A 6,000-nucleotide genomic window follows, 5' to 3' on the forward strand; every position below is an offset into this window, starting at 1 on the left:
CACAGCCCGTCCACATCAAAGCCAGCAAGGTTTGAGCCGTGTCAGTGAGACAAGCAATGAAGCAGCACCACCAACAACAGAAACGGCTATTGAGTCACCACCCTCAGCTTCACAGCCAGACCTGTTCATGTCCCCATTGCCACTGCAGGACGGTCAGCAGGCCAGCCCGAGCCCCAACAAGACGGCCACCATATCTCAGCCCCAGGGTACCAGCAAAACACCATTGCAGCTATGCACGCGTTATAGTCGAATAGTAAGAGGACCCTTGAAGCTAAACCTGTAAAAAGAGTGAAGTGAAAAGAAGTATGAAAAGCTGCAGCCTTAACGCGGCCAAAGACTCAGTGAAGTGGACCGAGCCAAGACTTTAGTGGACCACCCTTGAAGTTAAAGTGTTTTGGAAGTTTAGTATGTTGTTTTTATTATGAGAAGGAAGATGTAGTATTTTTATATTACATAAAAGTATGAAAAGCTGCGGCCTCAACGCGGCCGAAGACTCAGTGAAGTGAACCAAGCCAAGACTTTAGTGGACCACTTTTGAAGTTAAAGTGTTTTGGAAGTTTAGTATGTTGCTTTTTATTATGAGAAGGAAGATGTAGTATTTTTATATTACGTTGTATGGAAGTTTCATGTTATGTTTTTTTGTAGGTAGCCTGGGTCAATAAACCTATTCAATAGACAACATTACATTTATAAATGAAAGCAAGAAGTTCAGTTTTAGTTTCATTGAAATAAAGGTCATTTTCTTGCATGAATCTTTCAACACAAGAAAATTATGTTCAAAAACAGGAAAAAAAAACAGCTTAAATCTGAAGTATAATTAGGATAATTTAATAAAGATAAATCTATACCATGATACAGAAAACTACGTTTAACCACCTGCTGAGCTTCAACTACACTGTTGTTGCATAAAATTGGTGGAGAAATGGCTCTTTGGCTGATTTCTTTTTGCACTAGAGCAACAATGGAGGAAATATTTGTCCCACTCAATAGATTAATCTTAATCTTCACTTTAAGTTTGTGATACAAATTACAGAAACTGAGAACTATCAACACATCAAGACCACAATTATAATCAATCAACAGTAACTGGTGATGAGGACCAGAGGCAAAATCCCGACTTACATCTAAACCCACAACAATAATAGATTCCCCAGTCTGCTCACACTCCATGAGCATATTACAAGTGAGAGGATGTACATGATCTCTAAAATTGTTCTTTTTGAACCGAAACTAGTTGCCAGGTCTTCATTAACAGGTTAATTGTTATTTGATTTTTTTTTAAACTCTTCTAATTGCAAAAGTTCTAAAGCCCACCCCATCATTTGTGTTTTATTGAAGACAATAAGTATATTGAACAGTATGCTTTAATTTTTCAAAACAATGACAAAAATAAAAACTAAATTACTACAATAGTCAAGATGACTGGAAAAAACTAATGGAAATAAAGGAAACATTCACTATATAATGACGTTATGTTCTGAAATATGATGTATATAATGACGTTATTTCCTGAAAATCTCAGCAATTTAAGATTTCGTTTCCCAGCATTGCTTTTAATTTTTTAATGTAACAAATATAAAAAAAAAAGTTTATAATACATTTTCTTTTCTGCAAAGCAAAAAGGGTGTATTATGCATTAAAACGTTTATTCTTGGAAGTTACAGTTTAATAGCCATAACTGTTCCTGAGAGATTGCATACACCATTTTAACAAGCTGGATGTATCACAATCTGAGAACAAATATTTATTGGTCCTCAAAAATGTATTTACATTGAAGTCTACCCAGCCCCATAACTTGCAAACTCAACACACCATTTCTAAAATTGCTGTAAGTAATGACTAAAACTACATTTGCTGAGATAGCTATAATAGCAAACTAACAGTAACAATTTGGACACTCGGGATTACTAATGAGGCTCTTTACTTAAGCCAAGTATACATTATGATTTACTACTCCTTGTTATCCAAGTTCTTTTTGTACACAAGCACACTTTGTTGGCCAAGTTCCAGGTATCACATATACAACCATCTTCAAAAAATTACTTCCATTGAAGTCTACAGGGCCCCATAGGTTGCAAACTTAACACAAAAATTTCTGTCAGAGACAAATAAAGTGTGGGCCCACTTTTGAGCATCACAAACCAATGCAACCAAAATTAGTTTTGAATTTGTTTTCTGTATAGGGGTCTGATTAGCCAAGAAACTTATGGGTGTCATTTCAAGCTGATTAGAGAAAAAAAATATAAAGCCTATTTTGTATCTAAGATTTTTCAGTCATTTAGTCTGAAATGTCGAACAAAAAAAATCCAAATTCAAGAAAGTGGGCTGAACAGAAGCATTACAGGTCCTAGATGACAAAAAAGCAAAGTCCTTTTTGTTTATAGGGATTACAAACATAAGGTTCAAGCTTTCAAAGAAAAAAATGTTGGTCCTTTTTAAAGAAGCCAGTGGTCCCAACACCAAGTATATTTGTCATTTATCCTCTTTCTAATACATTAAATGTGAATTCTCCTTATTATCCTTAAACATTTCCTGAAGTTATCCTCCAAGTCATTCTTGAGACATTAAGAAATGTTATTTTGATAGCCTGAGTGAATGTAATGTCTTTTGATTTACCTCACTGCTTTGCCATGAGTGGATTTAAACTTTACATATGGTAGTACTAAGGGAAAGGCCCTATAATTAGATAATATTTTGTCTGTGTCTCCCATATGCTTTGTGATGAGGAACTAAAGATTTCATGCCTTCTTTTGCATCAAACAACCATCCTTAAAATTTTAAACTGTGATCTCTGTTTGTTTCTAAGGCAAAGTGTTTTTCAAACAACCCCTAACTGTGTCCAAAGTATCAAATAAATCTCAATAGGTGGGAAAAGTGGTAGGCTACCCAAAGTTGGGGCAGAAAAGAATATATGACTTCAATTTAAAACTCAGCTCTATAATAAAGATAGTGAAGTCAATGTCTCTTATTGGTTTAAAATTGCTGGTTTGAAGCAGAGGTGGTTGTATCTTAAGAGGCAGCACATCCCTCTTCTTCTCTAGTAGAGAAAGTCATGTCTCCCTCTCTTGGCTTTGATGCAGGCTTAAACTATGGTTCACTGGTTAGAGCTTGCAATACTTGGTAGATAAATCTTTATTAAAAACCTAGGCACCTACAATAAAGATAACTATAAGCACATAATAGCAAGCTGGTGCACAACAACAAGCATGAATTCTTGTCTTTTGAATGTTCTTAGGAACAAGCTGATATACTTGCAATTGTGGAAATGTGCCCCAAATTTAGCAATACCAAACTTACAATACCATACCCTGATTGTAGGAGAGGAGTGGCTATTTTTGTTAGGGAGGAGCTGCAGGTGGGTGTTATTATTCCAACAAACAATTATAGACCTTGGATTGAAACAGTGTGGTTAACTATATCTATTGAAAATGATATAATAAACTTTGGATATGAATACTGTAGCCCTAGTTCCCTAAGCCAGATTATTAGCAAAAATGCCCTTTTGGAAATAGTATCTGATACCTTAAAAATCAAATCTTTTGAGACAATTATAGTTGATGATTTCACCTGCCAGAAATCTTATGGATTAAATCTTATGATGATAATCTTATGGATTATCATCAAAAACACAAACTATGGGTTTTCACTTTGCATCTTGTCTATCAAACAGTTATCTATACCAAACAGTGAATGAGCCTACAAGAATTTGTAGTGATCAGAATCTATCCCTTCTTGACCTAGTTATTGTTTCTAGTCCTGAGATATTGATAAGCAATGATTATCTGCCCCCTGCCCCCTGGAAAAAGCAACCATTTTACAATCCTCTCTATAATTAATATTCACTGCAAACAAGCTACCTATGAACATTGCTCATTATTGATTACAAAATTGTATGAGATTTAGCATGTATTAACTGGAGCTTTACCACAGATGATGATCTTGAGACTTCTTGGCATATCTCCAAAACTTTATTACTTGGTGCTGAATTGAGACATACTAGCATCAGGATGATTAGACAGCCTAGCACTGCCACATCTAGCTCCTTCAGAGTATTTATATCTAGTATTTATATCTAGTATTTATCTTTATTATTCACTTTATCTAGTATCTTTCATATCTAGCTCATCAGAATACAGACCTTGCCCTGCTGCCTAGAGGGCTCATGGACTAATTCACTTTACTCTATAAATAATGTTACTATAAGCAAAATGTTTGTTTTGTTCAAACAGCTTTGTTCAAAAGTGAAAGTGAACAATTTTGGATACTCACATTAATGGATGCATAAGTTTTTAATTATTTTGACTTCTTACTATACAGAAATTACCAGTGATAACTAGAATTAGTATTTAAAATATAACTTAATTCACATTGTACAACCCCAACTTTTCCCTCAGCTTCAAAACCCTGCACACTTTATGCATTCTTAGTTTGCCCCATGGATGAGCTGGGTTAACCAGAAATGGATGCACTTCTATAATTAGCATTTCCAAGTACTATAGTATAGAAACTATGCTGCTTTGCAGCATAGTTTCTAGTTTAGACAGCTCATGACAAAACTAAACAATTACCCTACAGAGCCAATGGTACCTAACAAAATTCACAAAAATGTCATCATTAAAAGGGTAAATTGGTTGGGTGATGTTGCTTAAGCATCTGCAAAATCCTTGATAACAGGGTATAATCCACCCAAAGAAACTAGAGGATTTTATACAGGGAAATTGGATTTTTGAAACAATTGGCCATCTGGTTTTAAATAGCTTTATTGGATGAATATTTGGTGAAAGCCTACATTAGCCCCTTCACATAAGGAAAGATGTTGAGAAAAAAATTTTAATTCATAACATGCAGAATAATCACAGTTTGCATGGGAAGAATCTTTATCTTCACTTATTTCATTGTTTTCAACTTTTCCTACCAAATTCCTGAATTTTTTGACTAGCCTATTCTCTAAGTGTGTATTTAGTTTTGAAAAACATGCTCTTGATAAGAAATGCCACATTCTGTCCTTTCCTGCAGCAGCTTCATTTCCATCATGACGGACTCTCATCTCAACAACAGTCTTATTTGGTTAAAATGAGTGTTGAAGCTTGGAAGAGATGCAGTTCTAACATCATTATTATCTTTTAATGGCCTTTCAAAAACTTGCCTGATATATTTTGGAGCGTATTGCGCAGTAGAATTAATAAGTATAAATTCTTTCTTCTGTTTCAGCAAACGAGGGCTTTTCAGTTCTTTTTCAGCCTTTTTCCTTTAAAATTTGTTTTTTTTTTAAATCTATTCCTTCTTCCTTAACAAGTTTACGTATGAGTTTCGCCGTCCGATAAATATAGTAAAGCGGAGCCAATCAAGAGAAAAAGCGGTGTTTTTCCAGTATCCTTGGGGAAAAGGGTAAAAACACCCCTGTACCCCCCTTTTCTAATACAAAGAGAAAATACAGTCCTTAATGTCAAATTTAAAAGATTTTCACTGATTTCCTGCGCTCTCATCTGTTCTTAGTCGTAGCTCGTCCAGACAATCCGTTTTCTGAGAAAGTTTGACAAAAAAAAATTAAATGCACTGATACTGATACTGACTGATCGGTCAGACAAATATGAAAAGAGGTACGCGCGGGGGTAGGAGCTTGTCTGCCATCTTTCTTCCTTTTAGACAAAGCCGGAATAAAGTGCTGCTGCATAATGCCTCCTTTCTTATTGCAGAAAATGTTTTTCACCGTTGAACAATATACAAAGACAAACCTTAGAGAGAGAGAGAGGAAAAAAGAGAGGATTCACTTACTCAAGTAAGTTAAAAGAAAACTCTTCATTGTTAACTAGTCTTTTTGCCGTTACTTTAAGAACTGACCCTCTATTGTTTTTGTTTTCATGATTTCTCTTTTTATATTGTTATAAGTTTTAGTTCTACTTGATTTTTTAGCAGTTGTGGAATTAAATTTTGAAGATATTTTACCTTTAACATTTTATTGTGCCAAGCTAATTGCCCAGCCCTTAGTATTGTTCAATA

General features: G+C 34.8%; 1 protein-coding gene across 1 annotated transcript in view; it reads right to left on the bottom strand.

Moving 5' to 3' along the window:
- Positions 1-5,284, bottom strand: part of LOC136038573 (kinase suppressor of Ras 2-like) — an 89,380-nt gene extending 84,096 nt beyond the window's left edge. The window contains exon 1 of the mRNA XM_065721752.1: positions 5,147-5,284. The gene's annotated coding sequence lies outside the window, so the exon portion shown is untranslated. The remainder of the gene's footprint in view (positions 1-5,146) is intronic.
- Positions 5,285-6,000: the final 716 nt, after the last annotated feature.

The sequence above is a fragment of the Artemia franciscana genome, chromosome 18 (assembly GCF_032884065.1).
Source record: "Artemia franciscana chromosome 18, ASM3288406v1, whole genome shotgun sequence".
Lineage (NCBI taxonomy): Eukaryota > Metazoa > Arthropoda > Branchiopoda > Anostraca > Artemiidae > Artemia > Artemia franciscana.